This window comes from Zonotrichia albicollis, chromosome 10 (genome assembly GCF_047830755.1).
Source record: "Zonotrichia albicollis isolate bZonAlb1 chromosome 10, bZonAlb1.hap1, whole genome shotgun sequence".
NCBI classification, from domain to species: domain Eukaryota; kingdom Metazoa; phylum Chordata; class Aves; order Passeriformes; family Passerellidae; genus Zonotrichia; species Zonotrichia albicollis.
This window is the reverse complement of record NC_133828.1, coordinates 34,265,983-34,283,583: the sequence shown is the minus strand read 5'-3', so window position 1 is coordinate 34,283,583 and position 17,601 is coordinate 34,265,983. Positions and strand designations below refer to the sequence as shown.

The window sequence follows — 17,601 nt, the reverse complement described above, 5'->3', positions numbered from 1 at the left end:
AACCAAGCCCTGGATTTGTAGGGCAGGTTAGTGCAATTAAAGACACCAGCTCGCTCACTGAGAAGGCCAGCATGACAGTGATTTACAGTCTCCATGGCAACATGCAACATAAATTGCTTAATTCTGTTATGAAACCTCCAAGAAAAGCTACAGCAGGGCCTGTTTGGGAACTACCAAGCTCCCTCCTCCTCTGCTGCAGCTCCCCAAAGCAGACAACTTTAGGAAGCTGATGTCCACTTCAGCAGCAGACCATGATTTAGCACACACTAATGCATGGGCACGGATGCTGATGATTCCATCAGCCCATGACCAAGGAAATTTTTCTATCATCAGCTTGTTTTGGGCCATGGCTCCTCACCCATGGCCTGACAGAGCTCTGCATACCTGAGGAGGCCAATCTCACCTGAGGAAGACTATCAGCCACCGAGGCTGCCAACTCCTCCTACAGTTGCAATTAAGAACTCTTCCTCTGCCCACAGCTCACTCGATTACACCCTTTTACCCAGCCACTTTGTAAGCATTAGCAGTGCCTGCAGGGCTGAAACTCTGCAAAATCTGAACACTTCCCTCTCTGTTCCTCCTGCAGACTGCTGGCTGCAGCCACACAACCACCACGACACACCCAGAGACGCCAGCCAGGTACCAAAATAGTTCAGCCTGATGTGTTGCAGGCAATCCCTTGGGCTGGGAACTACTAAGAATCCTTGAAAGACAGGACATGCCCTTTTAGGAGGCTGCTACTTCCCCTGAGTCATGCTGATCAGGACTGAATGAACTTCAGGAATTTCTCCCTCAAGTAGGCATGACCATGTCCCAAACCATCAAGAGCCCAAGGACTCGTAGGTGTATGAAAGAAACCTGCCAATTACTATTAAATAAAGATGAGTAACTCCTAGCCAAGTTTTCTCCAGTCTGTCAGATTTCCTTCCCAGTCAATGCCTCTGAAAGGACACACTGAACAAAAGCTGGACTGTGTTCCAGTCTTCTGTGGGAAGTCAGCATGGAACAGATCTGTCATGTGGGAAGCCAGAGTCTGATGCCTTTTGTAGCTCTGGCATTAGGTTTTTCAAAACACAAATGAAATTTCAAGTCTCTGAGGTTTTCTAAGAAGGCAGATTCTAACAGGTGCTCCCAACTCCCATCAGCTTCCGGATCTGATGGAGCCCAGCACCTGGTAAGACCTGCACAGGAAATTACAGGCATTTCCTTTTGGAGTAGTGATCAAAGCAATATCAGATTGCTACTAAAAGGGAGAAAAAAAAAAAAAAGAAAGCCTTGAACCAACTGTCGTTTAAAAATAAAATCCTTTACCAAGCAATGAAGAGCTGCAATTGGCTGGGCTTTGAATGTGGGGGGAGGTAACTGTGGGTCCTGGAAGTGGCCTCATCAATTCTCCTCCTGTGCAAAAAGATGCTGTACCCCAAGTGTTATGTTCCCTGAACTGCTCACTGGCTTCCTGTGCCAGCCAGACCTTTTCTCCCTTTCAACCCAAAATTGCATCACCTCCCCCAGCACACAGATGCTGCTCAGATTTACTGTAAGAGAAAGAAAACGCACCGGGGGAGTAATGAAGCACTTGAGATTCACACAAAAGGCAGCTAAAGACAGGAGCTGCCTTGGTAGTTATTTCAGGAAAGGCAGAATTATAGCCTGAACAAATAATAATAATAAAAAGCCACGTCACTGGAAGTGGCTTAGGTAGTAGGCAGCCCCCCACCTTCCCCCCTGCGAATCCCTAAGTGATGTCAGGAGGAGCCCTTGCTGCAGAACTGAGCAGCTTTCCCTGCCCAGCCTGGATTCAGGGACTCACTTGCTTTTACTGGGAAGCACGTGCTTGTCAGTGTCCCAATCTCTATGTAAAGTGCAGCACAGCATGAGTCAATCACACTGACAAATGTCATCCAAAACCAACTCTGCTTCCCTCTCCCAACTCCTCCTCCACCTCCCACAACAACTCCATTAATCTTCAGCCTGTTTCCCTCAGTGACGTAGTGCCCTTTTCAAAATATGTAAGAAGAGTTCTGTCACTGACAAACCAACAGTCAGGTGCAGATGCCAGATTTCTCTTTTTTTTTTAATTATTATTATTAAAAGCAATACTTCAGTCAGATTTGGATCACTGGTAGTTACAGCTCTGCCACTACCAGTTCTGTAGGAGAATCCAGTTATGCGACCAGAAAGCAGCTACACAAGATCCATTCCTTTATCTCTAAGACCTCAAATAAAACTGTATTGCTGCCAGTTCAGAGGTGTCCACTGGAGGCTGATCCTAGCCTTTTGCCAAGGTATGAAATGAGAGCATCCTACTCAGTAACTGGGGCTTGGCTCAGCTACTCTAACCTCCATTACTTGTGTGCTTAAATCCACCATCTCTTTCCTTACTCATTTATTTCCAAAACCCTCAGGAGACATCAGGGGATGACAGATTCCTGTATTACTATTGCAAATTCTTTGCTAGTGAGGCCAGGAAGGCCTCTCCTATGTTATCATGGAACCACTGAAGCTGACCTAAACATACTGTAGCAAAAAAGCAGATTGCCAAGATGTTCCCCTGCCCTGCCCAGGCAGAGATAACACAGCAAGAACAAATTTAGTGGAGGAAGCGGCTTCGAATTCCAATAGCTGCCCTTCCTGCTCGCACAATCCCTGGAAATGGGCAGCTTCCCTCCTAAACATCCCAGCCTGCTGACACACCAATAGAAAAGACCCCAAATTCACTGCCCTGGGTGGTTTAGCTGCTCAGTGAGGTTTCTGAAGCAATAGCCCAGTGCTTTAGCAATGTCCTGTTTGCAGCCCAGATGTTCTGCAGCCTGCATGTGGCCCAGATGATGGCAATGCAACCAGCTGTGCATGGCATAGCCAGATGTGCATGGCACAGCCCTCCTGGCCTCAACCAGCATCACTTTGGGCAGGTGGAAGTGGTCCAGGCAACAAATTCCTGTGCTGCATCATGGAGCTGTGAGGGGATCCTAAGCAGCACCAGGGCTGCCCAGCATGGACCTCCTCACTGCTCCACCCTGCCTTTCCCACATCAGTCCCAAAGCCCCTGCCAAAACAAGGGGTGCATCCACCCCTCTGCCCAGCTCCTTGAGGGGCCACTGCCCTGCAGCCTCATGGGCACCATGCTGTCCACACATGGCTGCTCCAAGGCACAGACTTCATGGCACATATGGATGCTTTGGAGATGATTAATGGGTAGAAAGGCCACAGGGCCACCTCATTCCAGTCACCCTTCTGCAAATCAATCAATGCATTTGGCTCCACATTTGTCTTCCAGTCAGGCTCAATTCAGTATTTAATGCTTTTACATCTCCAGTGTTGCTACCGGATGTCTTTCAGGATGTAAATGGCTTTTTAAAGACTCCCTTCCCTCCTGGCAAACACACTTTGCATCTCTTAGACAGCTGCAAAGAGATGAAGGCTGTGAAGTTCCCTGGTAATAGCATTTCCACTAGGGGATGGGTGAATCCTACCTAGTCCAAGAGACAGATGAAGGAAGGTGAGGAGCAGGGATCTCCAGGCTTTTTACAAAATCTGTCCTCTGCCTACAAGTCTGTTCCAAAACTTGACTCATGTCTATGTCCTTCCTAGGCAAAAAGACTATTGCACATAACATATGGAAAAAAGACACACTGCCTGTTCACTTTGCATCACAAGGTTCCCAGAAATTATCTGTGAGCTATGGGGCAGCACTGATATTTCTTCAATAGTTCTACACCCCAAGGCACAGGGTAGGCTTGAAAGGCTCTCAATAAATTTTCCCAGGGTCTTTGATCAAGGACAGTACCCCTGGCTTCCCACAACACATCTAATACTCACAAGCACAGAATAACAGAGTGTATGCTGGTCTGTAATGCTGGAGATATAGTAGAGCTTGGACTTGAGAAGAGGAAGGAACAGCTGCCTCCCAAATTTACCCAAATAGGCACATGGCCTATTTTACTTAGAATCTAATGACGCTAAATCCCAGAACTGTGTGGAAGGCTATTCCAGGCATTTCCCAGGTCCATGTCATTACTCTGTCACTTGGAAGACTCCAAGATCTCATCACTGGGCCAGGACCCATAACAGTAATTTTTTCCAGGCTCGTTACAGTGCCTGCCAAGAGCATAAGCCTCTTATTTACGAACAGCCTGCTGGGGAGGTGACTCCATACTTGGCAAATCCAGCTGCTTGTCTCAAAGAGGAGGGTGGGCAGAACTCAGGGCTGGGTTACAGGGATGAGGAGTGGGATGAGGGGTGGATGCACAGGCCCCTCCTCTGCCTCACACATGGTGATGCAAAGCCACAGCATTCCACTGAACCTGCCTGAGGACAGGTGCATGTACTGCCAGCATCCCAGCCATGTGCCAGGTCAGCCCTGCTGCCTCTTCCTAGCCCTTCTCTTTGGCAAACCCCTTGGCTGTCCCTGTTTAGCTCTTTCACTGCTATTCTCCTTCTGCTCTGTGCCAGCCTGGACAAACCATCCTGGTGGCAAACGGACACCTTGACACTCAAACCAGGGGGCAACTCACCAAACCACCCCTGAGGAACAGAGTTCACCCTTGCATGACTCAAGTCCACTCTCCTATCAAGTGTCTTCACCCTGCCAGCACTGGAGAGAAGCATCCCATGAGAACACCCCTCAGAAGAGAGGTACCAGGGCCCCAGCTGGTGCTCTCAGTACCTACACTTTGTTGTTGAATGCCCAAGTTACATCTCAGGTGGTGTGACTGGATGAATCCATAGAGCAACAGCTGAAAATCAACACATCTTTGAAAGCACCCTGTAAGTCAGCTGACCCAATTTTACACCCCCTGTGGCCACCCATCACCCCCCAGTTTCAGCAGAGATCTGCATCAGGATACCCTAATTCTGGTTCCTTCTACACTCAGCCTAAATTCTCTGCCTTGACTTATAAGTCATTCAACCTGCAGCCATGTGGGAGGGTATATATGTACATTCATTAACACTTCCATTATGCCCTGTGGTTTGGCAGGTGGTGCTGCATTATGGATTTAAACAGCACCAGCAAGTGAATCTACAGCACTTCACTGGATTAGCATGTGATGGGAAATCATACCTCAAAAGTGTTCTGCATTCTCATGAAGCAGCTCTGATGAACAAGGCAACAGCAGGGCTCCAGCCATCACTACACTGTGCAATCACATCAGAAATTCACCCACAACTTCAGGGAAAGATAAACCCCCTCAAAACTCAATTACCATTGCACAGAGGAAAAAAAGAAAAGAAGAAAGGAAGAGCAGATTCTCTTGCCAGTTAAAGGAAAAGAGAGGCACACCCACTTCTGCCACAAAGCATCTTTCACACGCACCAAACAATAACATCTGCTTTTGCCCTATAAACTGTTTTCACATGGGAGAAGCATACCACACTTGGTTGCACTCATTGCAGCAGTCAGCTTTCAAGGTATTCAGTGCCCAACATGATGCCTCCTTCTGTCTTATTATCAGGCTGACACTGACAGATTTGCAGAAATTGCACAGTCAGATTCCCTGAGGGGATGTTGTCCCAGAGGAATGAGAAGATGTGCTGGGCTACAGAGCAATACAGGCAGTGAACACACCTCTGAGTCTTTGCAACAGGGCCAGTAAGGATCTTGGATGGGACAAGGGGATAAAGCATCAGTTAAACACTGGTATCACCACACTGCCTGTCATTTTCTGGGGCTGGACCACACTCACCTTTCCCTCACTGTGAGTGGTACTACACTGCCACTGGACACTGCAGCTGTAGCTGAGTGGCACAGAGCTCCTAGCAGTGTACAGAACTTTGCTTTACCTGAGCAGCGGGAAGGGTCACTTCACAGCTAAGGCCACGCATGAACCAAATAAAGCAAAGCAACTAGACAAAGTTTCTGTGTCTAGGTAAGGTAAATCAAGAGCTACCTTGAAACAAGAATCCCTGGTCCTTCATTAGCTCTTCCAAATCATTGCTTTGCTTCAAGTACTCAGCTCTCCTTCTCCTGTTTGAAACAGGAGAATCTGAGCAAGGAAACATGTTCAATCTCCTCAAGACCTTGGCTGAGAAATTCCAAAGAAATGTTTAGATTCTGCCATAAGACCCATTTAAAATTTCCATCCATCACACAGCTCTGAAGTACAGCTACCCTGCTGCAAAGTTGTAACCAAGTCACGACACCATGGTCTCCTCTGAAAACCAGTGGGATGCAGCATTATGTTGCTCTAGCCTTAGGGTAGATCTTATATGCCATTGCTATGCATGTACAGTGCCATTATTTTTAAACACCAAGCAAAGAGATTATGGATTAGCCTTAGTCTTAGCAATCCATGTAAATCTCTGATTTGCATCATATTTTATATACCAGACTCACAGAAACAGCAAAAAATTTGGATTTGACCCTTCCTTCTTTGCACTGCAAGGGACACAGACCCTAACACAGAGTTATCCTCTTATACTTCAGCACCTTCAATGACAATTCAGACTTCAAATTTTAAATAAAACACAGCTATAGATATTGGTTTTTTATATCGACCTAGCGAGTGATAATATAACACAAGGTGATTTAATCTTGACACACGTCTGCATATAAAAATATCTCTATTAAAATCACAGATAGAGACAGCATGGATGGCAGCCACTTGAAAAAAATAAAATAAATAAAGCCCCAAAGCATTAAGGCCTTGTAAGGGACAAGATTACTTTCATCCTGCCACAGCATGTTTCAATTTAACCACTGCATCTCTCAGCACTTTTGGTTCATATTCTTTTACCACACAGAGACACAAGTTTGGTATACGCCCAGCCTTAGGAAGGGGAAATGGTATTTTGGGTCACCAGTTCCACCCACCCATCCACTCAACAAGGCTTTTGAAGTGCACCAGTCCCAAACAGGAGCCAGAATACATTAGCCTGGGGTCAGGAGGGCTTGGAGAGCCTGAGGCTGGGAGATATTTCAGGAGTTTTTTGGGTCCAAGTGGCTTTGTCAGCAAGTCCTTTGCCTCCTGCTGCCCATGAGAACACCCTGCCCAGGGCTGCTGGCATGTCTGCCCCAACCATGGACCCCAGCAGGCGTTTCCTCAGCCTTTTTGTCACTGCCTTGAAGGTGGCAGGCCTCCAATCACTGCCGAAGTTCAGCTCTTCACTGCTCTGGCTGAGACAGCTCCTCTTTGTCCCTTCTCACCTCCCAGCTATGCCAGTTCATCTTCATGAGTCTTCTCAAGCCTACGTGAACTGCGGCTCCTGTTACTTTGCTCTATTCTCTTTTACCCTAAATCAGAGAGAGAGAGGTGCTCCCAGAGTTTTGTGCAGTAGAAGGATTTATTCTTATGCTGCACAAAACCAAACAGATGCTTCAACACAGGATATGCCCGAAAACACAATTTTTCTGCTTTGCTTCGACAGCCTAGCATTTATTTCCATATTCTCGTGAGGCTGGTATGTAAACAACAGAGAGTAACTTGCTGTGCTCAGGAGACCTTAAAATAAGAGTCCTGTTTCTCTGCCCTCCTGGATCCAGTAAGTCATCCTCCTGAGGTTCAAAGAGTTTCTGGAACTCATAATTCAAAAATCCATGGAATAAAAACAGGGTTGCTGGAGATCTTTACCAACAGAAAAGTAGGTTGAAACTGTTCTGTTATTTAATAATTCAAATCCCAGTTGCCTAATTAAACAGGCTTGCTACATTGCAAAAAGAATAAGGAATTACATATTCTCTTAGCTAACTTGGCCGATTAGCATGAAAGCCTTTTCATGCTCCACAGGCATTTGGTCCAAGGAAAACTTTTGAAAACAGACTTAATACTCCACAAGTAAATCTCATGTAACAAAACCCTTGCTGCTCACAGGACTAGGGTGATGCAGCAGCTTGTCAGCATCCTTGTGCTTCCTGGAGCTGTTTTGCAGGATGCACAGAAGAAGCAATGCCCAGCAGAGCATCTCAACAGAGCATTCAGTCAGTATCTCTTTGGGCCTGCCCAGAGCTCAAGAAAAGCAAATGGTCTGCACAGTTCCTCATACCTGACATAGTCCCTGTTTGCAGATTAGATCTGAAAGCATCCACAGCATGTGGAAGAAACACAAGTCTCTCTCAAAGCACTCTGCCCTTGAGCTACAGAATATTTTCTTAGAGACGTACTGCCGCAAATACTTATTCAAGTCCACCTTGTCCTCCAGCTGATCACAGCCTCTGAATGCTCGAATTCCAAGCTATGATCCTTCCTTAGCTACCACCAAGGTCTCTTCAGGTGAAGTGCACACAGTGGGCTCAGGCAATACCTGCCTTGTTGTCCAAGGGCAGCTGTGTCAGATGCAGGGAGGTACCTTAACAACGAGATCATGCACTATTCTGAGAGCTACAACAGCAGTGTTTGACCTTGCACTGCTGCACAAAAACAGTTCGCAACAGCTGAGGGTTTTTCCAGAGCACTGGGGCATGTCTCCTCCTGCTCCAAGGTTAGTTAGGGATTCTTGTCCCTACGAAACACCAGCAGCCACAAACCAGCCTCAGTCTGCAACTGCAGTCAGCAGCAAGCACTGCTGAGCCAAAGGGATTCCTTCAGTGATCTCCCTGCTCCCAGTTCATCACCCTGCAGCACAAGCTCTGTGGATGCCCTTAGGTCTCTTTCTGGGATTGAGTGCTTGGGTATTGAATAACATCTTCCAAAGAGTCCTGCTTTATAGACATGTGTTCCCCACCCAGCAAGTGCTGCACTTAGGCTGGTGACACCAATACTTCCATAGCAAGTATTACACAAGACATCAGCTACATATTTTCTGAAGATCACAATCTCTACTAAACTGCCAGCTGTCTATGCAGACCACTCAAGAGCTATCTGGGTATGCTAAGGACAGATGACAGACCCGATAATAGTGTCTCAATGTGACCAAGAGATTAAATTCCATCTGCATCCTGTTACTTTTGTCATTTCGTACCCCTTCAGAGTGAGTGTTTCAACAGCCAACTGGTAAAGAACTTGTATCACAAGATCACAAGTTTACAGGAAAAAAATCCTTTAAATGCTTTCTTGAAGTCACCAGGTACCTGAAGGCATGCTACAGTGGTGTTTTAGTTGCTCTTTAAGTGGGAAGGCCAGTTCAAGAAAAAAGTGGCTGTGATTCCCACTACACTGATGTCCATTAACATCCTTTTATTCTGAAATGGGTGGGTGTTTGTTCCAGCTATTGCCTATCCTCTGTTGCTCACCATGAGGCTTAGAGCTTCCAGCAGTGCAAAGAGCAGATCCCTATTCAAAAGCCTTTCAACCCCTCTTATAATTGCAAGATGAACAAGTATTTGTTTCCATAAACCAGAGCATGCCTTGCACTGGAAAACAAAAGAGGTTGCAATAGTGCACCACTCAAAACTATATCCAAGGAAGATTAAACACATTCACTTTCATACTGATATGAAAGTATGAAAGAAAACAAAAAAAATCACAAGAAAACAAAATTTAAAAGTCCAATAAAGCTGAAGATTTCACTTTAATAATTATTTTTTGCTCACTTCAAAACCTTCTCCTTCCAATAAGTGGATTACACAGAGGATCTGCAGAGCCTCTTGCTGTTGCCAAATCTGCATTTTTTGGACACATGGCACTGTCAGGGTTTGTTCACAGAGTCCCTCTCCATACTCCATTGCTGGCTCACCCACCACTGAAATCCTGCTCCCAGTCCTTCCCATAGCTGTGACAGGAGCTGAGGCATGCTGGCAAGCCGATGCCTGGAAAGCTGAACCCACTGGCGCTCTCAATCTCATCGCAATTTCATTAAAGAACTTTTAAATAAAACAAACTCCAACATTTGCACTTCATGATTAAGTGGAAGCCAACTGAATTAGTGTCAAGGCATGCCATAAGTGAAAGCATCCGAACCCTGGCATCCCTGTGACCCTAGCCAGCTCTGAAAGGAAAGCTCCAGCAGCTTGTACCACAGCAGACCGTGACACTACATCTCCTTGGGAGTGCAGGAGAAGCTGAGACATGCCAGGCTCTGCCTGCTCCCACTCAGGGCACAGGTATCCATACCTATGGTGCTGCAGGCATGGCCTGGGAGGCACAGCAACATTCCTGCCCTGGCAGTGGGCCAGGAGTGACTTCCCAGGGGCAGAGTAATAACCACTGGGAGCAAGTCAAGCTCCTGCCCGAGCCCAGGGAAGCCGGCAGCACGGAGTGCTCCCGGGTTTCCCAAGAGGAATATTTCACTGTAACCCACACACAGTACATGACATGGGCCCCAGGCAAGGCACTGCATGACTTACAGCTGACTTCAGCAGGCTTTAGTTTGATCCATAAATCCTCTAGACACTTCACAAGAATGTTGCTCAACTCCCACTGCCTTCAGCCTCACAAGAGGTAGACATAAATACTTAGCATTAGCATAGCTCCCCATGACTCATTTTTTCTCCTTTTTAAATATAGCATTCTATAAATGTGGATACATTCTGAGCAATAAAACTCACATTGTTACTGTTCATCATGCAACCATAACAAAAAATTCCTCCTGCCAGCTTTGGACAAGTTCCTCCACCAAACTCCAAGCACTGGTGACCCTCACATGGCTGAGATGGAGCAGTGGAAACTCTGCTCCATCAGGGAACCCAGGCAGCACAGGGACTCAGCACTGTGGCAGCAGATGTGCAGCTGGGCAGGAAGCTCCATCATCAACCCAGCCACTCATATCAACTTTATTAAGAGGAGCAGAGCCGCTCTGGGTACAGGAAGAGCAGGGATTTGCCAGAGAGGAACACAGTTCAGTAGCTGAGAAGCAGCCTGTGCCCGTCTTGGGGAAGCCACTCACTGAAGAAGTGGTGGTGGAGGCATCTCTAGCTGGGGGATGCTCCCCACTCCTCACCTTCCCCAGACACACACCACCCCCCTCCATCGCCAGGCTTGAGCTTTCTTCCTTAGAAAAGCCAAACACACATTGCCTAATCAAGCAAATGCCACAAGCTGCATCAGAAGCACCAAGGAAGAATCAGATGGGAAAAGCATGGACCAGAGCTTGTTGATTTTCATGAGAATCAAGACTGAGCACCCTCCTGCCTGTCCTGCTGCAGACTTTCTTGAGTGATCAATCCCTCATGCTGTGTTTAGCTTTACTGAATACTTCAGTTCCCTAGCTGTACAAATGAGATAAATAGCAGGTCCCTATCTCACAGGTATGCTACAAAACAAATAGATTTTGCATTACAAGTGTTACAGGAATGCTTTAAAACTTGCACAAGTATCAAGACTAATCCATCACTGCTCATAAAGAACCCTAGGACTGATAGCAAATTAAAATCTTACCTACACAAACATTAGAGTATGCATGACTGTTTTCTTAGTTTATCTGCTTCTGCTGATAACCATGTTTGCCCCAGTGCTTGAACTGCTCTAGTCACAAGCTGTTTGAGTTAAGTGCACCAAATCCTGGCTAGAGAAATACATGCTTTGCTCTGTCTACAACAACAGCTGAGACATCATTCATCCTCTCAGCTGTCCTAAAGGCATAGCTGAAAATGCATGCCCATATCCATCCTCCTGTCAGGTGACTGAAAAGTACACTTTTACCTCTTGGACCTCTCTAGTAAGATTACCCATGAGAATTTATTTACCACAATATTTTTCTAATTGTCTCTCCAACACTCTTATTTAATATCTGAAATAAGTGGAGTGGAAGAGCCACCACTCTCATCCTAGAAACTGTCATTTTAAAGACAAGATAAACAGAAGCCTTTGCTTAAAACTTCCAGGAGTGTGTGTAGCTTAAAAAGCTAATTGCTTTTTAAAATAATGACTAAGACTCTGAGGAATCTAACTCCCAAAGTCACACAGGTAGTTTTGAATATGTTACCCTTTCAGAGTAATTATGCCATCAAAGTTCCAGTCAAGAGCTGATGAGCGTTACTAATATATGCTGATGAGAGAGCCTGAAAGACCTTCTTGGTTTATTTACACTTCAGTAAATCAGAAAGCACACCAAGACTTATTTTCACATACAAGAGTAACAGACCTGACCACAGGGATATTTAAGGAGGTTAACCCACAGCCCAGGGAGCAGGTTTACTGTAAACTGGCTGCAAGCTGATGCTGTTGTACTTGTTTTCACTGGAGATGATAGAAACTTGGAGCAGCTGTTTGGACCTCAGTGGACTAGCACCAGTCATTACAAAAAACAGTGGTCTGGCCCATTACCTGAATCATTACAAGTCACCATTCAGATGCAAAATAGTCCCCAGGCAGTCCTCAGTGACATTTATCTCTAGACCAAGGACTAGGCAGATGCAGTCAAGAGCTGGGATGAAGAAAGAATAAACCATTTTTACCACCTTGCATAAAGTTATATATTTGGTACAACATTCTTTGCAGAGGCAGACTTTCTCAAAGAGAAGGCAAGGTAGGCACTGTGTTATTTGGGAAAAGGTGAAAGAGTGCCAGGAACTTTTTAAGCTGCTCTACAGTAGAAGAAAGTACAAGAAATTATTTAAAGATTTTACTCTTGAGCCCATCAATGTCAAACAAATTCCAAGGTTAACAAATATAGCCAAAAATTAATATGTAAATTGTACAAGCACTGAACATTTCTGCTGGTCAGTTCTGGCCAGAAGAGAAGTAGCAGGAAGGGGAATCCCATCCAAGACAGTCTCAGATACTTAGATGCCTTCTGAAGTATCTCAGCTATATTTATGCTCCCAACACACCCACAAAGAAATAACTTCTACTTCCCCATTTTAGAAAGAAAACTGGACTTAGTGAAAGGCAGGTTCATTGGTACCTGTAAGAGTTGCTGAGCTTAGCCTACCTACCTTTGGCCAAGTTGTGACAGAGAAAGTACTTGGGGGCAGTTTCCCATCCCTTCACCTAGCTCCAGGAATTGGGCTGGTGTCTCAGGTGGAACCTTTGTGCCTGTGCAGCACAAAGCACCACTCACTGGAAAAGCAGTGTCTGAAGCAGTAAAATTGCAGGAGAGGTCAGTAACGAGTACTCTAAGTAGAGAAAATTACTCAAAAATATTGTTAACCTCCCCCAACCCTGTCTCTACCCCTTCCCTCAATTGTTATTTCAGGAGACATATTTCTGCACAATTATTTCATTTCCTAATGAATGGCAAACTGGCTGCTTGTTCTATCTCTATGCAAGATTTCCATATATATTACTCCTCCACTGACATTTTCTCACACATACACAGATCAGCAATTGCTCCACTACATTCTCAAACAGAGAATAAAAGAGCCATAAATCTCTAAAAAAACAAGTATGCCAAAAAATTCAGCATCTGAAGTTACAGCTGCTCATTTATCCTCTCTGTTCAGAAAGAGCTAGTCTTGGCTTATTGCAGATATTTTTGAAGTGGACAGTGTTGCTCTAGATTTACTTTGGATACAGACACTCAGGATGTGACCCACTGGAGCACTGGAACTTTGTTTCCCCGCAGAGCAAAATACAGCCAGTGACATTCAAGTAGAACAGGAAGGCTATTCTTCCCTCCCCAGTAAGCATCTTCTTTCAAGCACCCCTGTAAGCAACAAGAGGAGAAAGAAGCAACAGCTCCACCAAGGAGTGGGCTCATGTTCCTCCCATCTGCCAGTCCCACACTCATTCTGTTTTCACTTGGACCAAATCCTCCCAAGCCTTCTGCTTTATACCTCATTAAATTTGGGTGCTTCATACAACAAAAATAATGTCATCCATCTTTGCAAGGTTACTTTCAAGGCACATTTCCATATCTTTTAACACCATTCTCTTCCTCAGCCCTACCTTGGAAGCTGGAAAGCTAATACCTATTTTTCACATTGAATGTGTCCCCTGAATCCCAATCGACTTATTTATGACAGTAAAAGCTTATGCAAACACCTCCACCATGCAAAAACAGACCCCTCTTCATTCCTGTGGGTTCATGTCAATATTCTCCACCTCCAGAGTCCCGAAGTACTCCCTGCATTGAGAGCTGCCCATTTCTATGCTGAGGTGCAATCCCCCCTAACTGTGCACATAAGAGAGGTAAAGGGATGAGTGGTCATGGAGGAGTTACAATGCTGAGGCAAAAGCAGCTCCGCAAAGTGTAGGGACACTGGCTGAAGGCCCTGCATGGCTCCAAAGGCTGAGCAAGTCTGAAGCAAGGAGCCATCAGAAGTGACAGCTTAGCTGACACAGTGACAAACAAATAAACCAGGCAAAACCAAATTATTAAGAGTGGCCAAGCTGAAGTCTGGAGCCTAAAACTTTTACAGGGCATACTGATTCATCCTAATGAACTGACTCACCTGGAGCCAGTAGGGATGCCAGGCTTGGCAGCTGTGGGTAGAAGCTCTTGGCTTGAATCCAGCTACCAAAAGGACTTCACACCCAAGGAAGGAAGATAAAAATGAAAGGGCAGAATTGAATAAAGCTTAACAGTTTTCCTCAAGGAGTCTTCTAGAATTAAGAGAAGGGAGTGGAGCACCTGCTCAAATGTTGTCAGCCCAGAAACATCACTAGGAGCACATGGAGCAGCTAATGGGCCAGAGAGGACTTGGGTACAGGACGCTGCAGTTAAAGAGGAGTGTAAGAAACCCAGCACAATGACAACAATAATGAATCATCACACTTATTTTTCCTATATCCACCTGCCTTACATTGCCTTTGTCAATTACAACACCAGCTCAGTGAAGGACTCATCCTCCTCCTCTCATTCCCCAAATGCCATTTTTCCACCAGGTCCCAAAAAAAAAAGGGTAGTGAGAAGGAAGAAAGTCTTCTCTAATCACCTTCTGATACAATGCTATTCCTCCCTAGTGTTAGCCTCAGTCCCAGGTTAAGAAAAGAACATCCAATGCAACACATACCAAGAAGTTCCCCCCAAAGAAGGCAAGTTTAGTTTCTGCAATTCTCAGCATTCTCTGCAAAAAATTTGGAGCTTGTGAAAATACCCACCAAAAACTTCAATAAATAGAACTGCCTCTCAGATAATTTCTGAAAAGAGGTGCTGGGCCAGCTCTGACCCAGCTGCTCTGGTTCAGGAGTGGTGTTAGTGGGGTGTTTGGCCCTCTGCAATCTGGGTATACACTCTTATCATATTGGATATCTCCTGGAATGGAGGAGCAAAACCAAAGAAAGACAAATTGATGCAGAACTACAATATGAAGCTATTCATATATATTTTCTACATACATTATTATTTTTAAGGAGATACTGTCAGCTTGGTATTTTCAGCTCAAATATCCAGAAAGAAATCTTACCTCTCTTAGGCAGTCTGAGGCTCTGCTACAGAGAGTTTTTCTTTAAAGCTGTTACTTCACGCAATTTCCTTGCCACACCCCTTGTTCTTTCTCTTATCTTTCTCCTAGCCTTTCTTAAATTAACAGACCCCGTTTTTGCAAATCCATTTTAACAGATTCAGAGCAAGATACAAGTACCTTTCATAAAGAAAAGTAACAGTTTTAGGCATTTGAAATGCATCTCTCTTATGCAAAAAAGAACCTGAGCTAACCAGGTTATTTCAGAGTGAAACCTTAGACAGCACATCTATAGCTGATCCAACTATAAAGTTGATTCACATTTCTTAATATCAACTCTTGTATGAACAACAGTTTCCAGGTAAGATGTACATAAACATTTCCAGCCAACAGCATCCTTTTAAGCCTGCTGACAAAATCTGAATTTAGATGATTTAAGCTACCTGAGAACTTGGTGGCTTAGATTTTTGTATTTCCATGGCATTACTGGAGATCAGTGCCAGCTGACAGTGCTGAAGGGCTGCAGTTCCCTGTGCTGGGAGAAAGCCTGACGCCGGGGTCAAGGCTCTCCTGTGAGCTTTGCTCTTCCAAGAAAAGCCCTGTCTGCACTCGGACCTGCTGGTGTGAATTCCCAATTTGTTGCACGACAAGGAGAGTCACTGGAGCAGAGGAGCGCAGGATGCTTGAGAGTGATCCACTCGAGGTCTAACACTTAACTTGCTCCTCAGCTTGCAGCCAGCGTGGCTTTAGCTTAAGTTTCTCTCTGTCTAGGAAGCAGAGCTTCTTCATACGTTGTTTCTAGGGCTCTTGAGCCATTGATTAAAGTAAATAAACAAACAAAAAACCTACAAATTTTCTTTCTAATCCTCAGCAATCCCAATCACAAGGTCTTAAAAATCCTTGTCCTATCTGTGGTTCAGTTTGTTTTCTTACAGCAGAAAGTATAACAGCAAAGTAAAAGTAAAGTAAAACCAGGAAAAAAAAACCAAACCAAAAAACCAAAACTAACCAAATCCAAACCCGTACCTCCTCCTTTCTCTGTAATTGAAGATAGCATCTCTATCAATCTAAAAGTTATGGAAGGTTATTCAAAGTACTCAGTGATCCAAGAGCAATTTTAATGCAAGATAAGAATCCTCGGCATACCCAGATCACATCCAAACACACCCGGGGTAGGAAAGTAAAAAAATATCGTGACTCTGAATCTGTGGCGGCGGGAACAACCCCTGACACAAGCTTACTTACAAAGATCTTCCATTACACCGCGTAACTCAGAGCGAGCCCTCTCCCCAGCGCTCGCCCTGGAGCAGGCACGGACCACACGGCGCTCCAATCATAGCACCATACATTCCCTTTCCCCGGCTCTCAGGGGGCAGGGACCCCGAGCCCCCCGCAGCCCGCCCGCCGCACGGAGCTCCCCCGTACCGTCCGTACCGTCCGTCCCTCGCCCGGCGTCCGGCGCTGCCGCCAGCGGCGGCTCCGCGGTGACAGTCGGCGACAGCGCTTTGCTCCCGACACCGAGCTGCGGCCAGGGAAAGCGGCGGTGCCCGGGGCGCGCTGCTCCCGACGGCGGGGCTCATGCCAGCGTGGGGCGCCGCATTTCAGCAGGAATCGCTGTGGGGAGAGGAAAGAGGCAGAGGGGGAAGCCCCGCCGCGGTTACCGCCGGGTGTCACGGCGGTCCCGCCCCTCCCGCGGGCTTGTCACGCGTGGAGCGCCGAAAGTGCGCGGCGCTGTCCCGCGGAGGACGGGCAGAACGCACCCGGGTTATTGTTTGTTTGGCCGTGTCCCCCCGCCCCGCTCACAGAACGGAGCGGCGCCGCTCCGAGCCCACTCCCCGCCCGCTCACCCGGGCTGCGGGGCCGCGCCCTCAGCGCCCGCCCTGAGGCGGCCCGGCAGCGCTCTGGCCCAGGCGGCCGCGGCCGCGCAGCCCGCGCCCGCCATCCCTTATATCGCCGCGGCGGCTGCTATAAATAGCCCGGCCCCGCCGCCGGGGGCCGGGCCGGGCGCCGCCGAGGGGGATTCGCGGCGGAGCGGGGACCCGCCGTCACCTGCGGCTCGGCCGCGATGGCCGCTCGGGCCGCGCGTGGGGGTCGCTGTCCGGCGGGCGCGGCGGCGGCGCGGCTCCCGGGGGCCCGGGCCCGCGCCCGCCGACCCCCGGCGCGGCAATGGGCCCGTCCGCCGCCGCCGCGCGTTAAGGTGGAGCGGAGCGGGGCGGCAGCGGCGGCGGCACCTTAAACCGCTCGGGCCGCTCTCCCCGCCCGGCACCCGGGCCCCACGGGGCTGTGGCTGAAGGGGAGCGGACCGACCCTCCGGCCGCCGGGTTTGTGCAGCCGCCAGCGAAGGAGGAGGAGGGGGAGAGTAAAGAGCCGGTTCTGTCTGACGGACGGGGCAGCAGCCGGAGGGCACGGACTGCCACAAGCGCAGTTCAGCCGCATGAACACGG

The 17,601-nt window shown here is 47.2% G+C and overlaps 1 protein-coding gene across 7 annotated transcripts in view; it reads right to left on the bottom strand.

Annotated features, from left to right (window-relative positions):
• The window catches only part of MRAS (muscle RAS oncogene homolog), a 38,447-nt gene extending 21,080 nt beyond the window's left edge, over positions 1-17,367 (bottom strand). For 2 of the 7 annotated variants that reach the window (XM_074548754.1, XM_014265764.3), the window contains exons 1-2: positions 17,005-17,168; positions 16,583-16,771 (exon numbers count right to left, since the gene is read on the bottom strand). The gene's annotated coding sequence lies outside the window, so the exon portion shown is untranslated. Of the gene's footprint in view, positions 1-16,582; positions 16,772-16,917; positions 17,169-17,206 lie in introns of those variants that run through there. The other 5 variants (XM_026792268.2, XM_014265763.3, XM_074548752.1 and 2 more) reach the window with 4 other exon arrangements.
• Between the last annotated feature and the right edge of the window lie 234 nt (positions 17,368-17,601).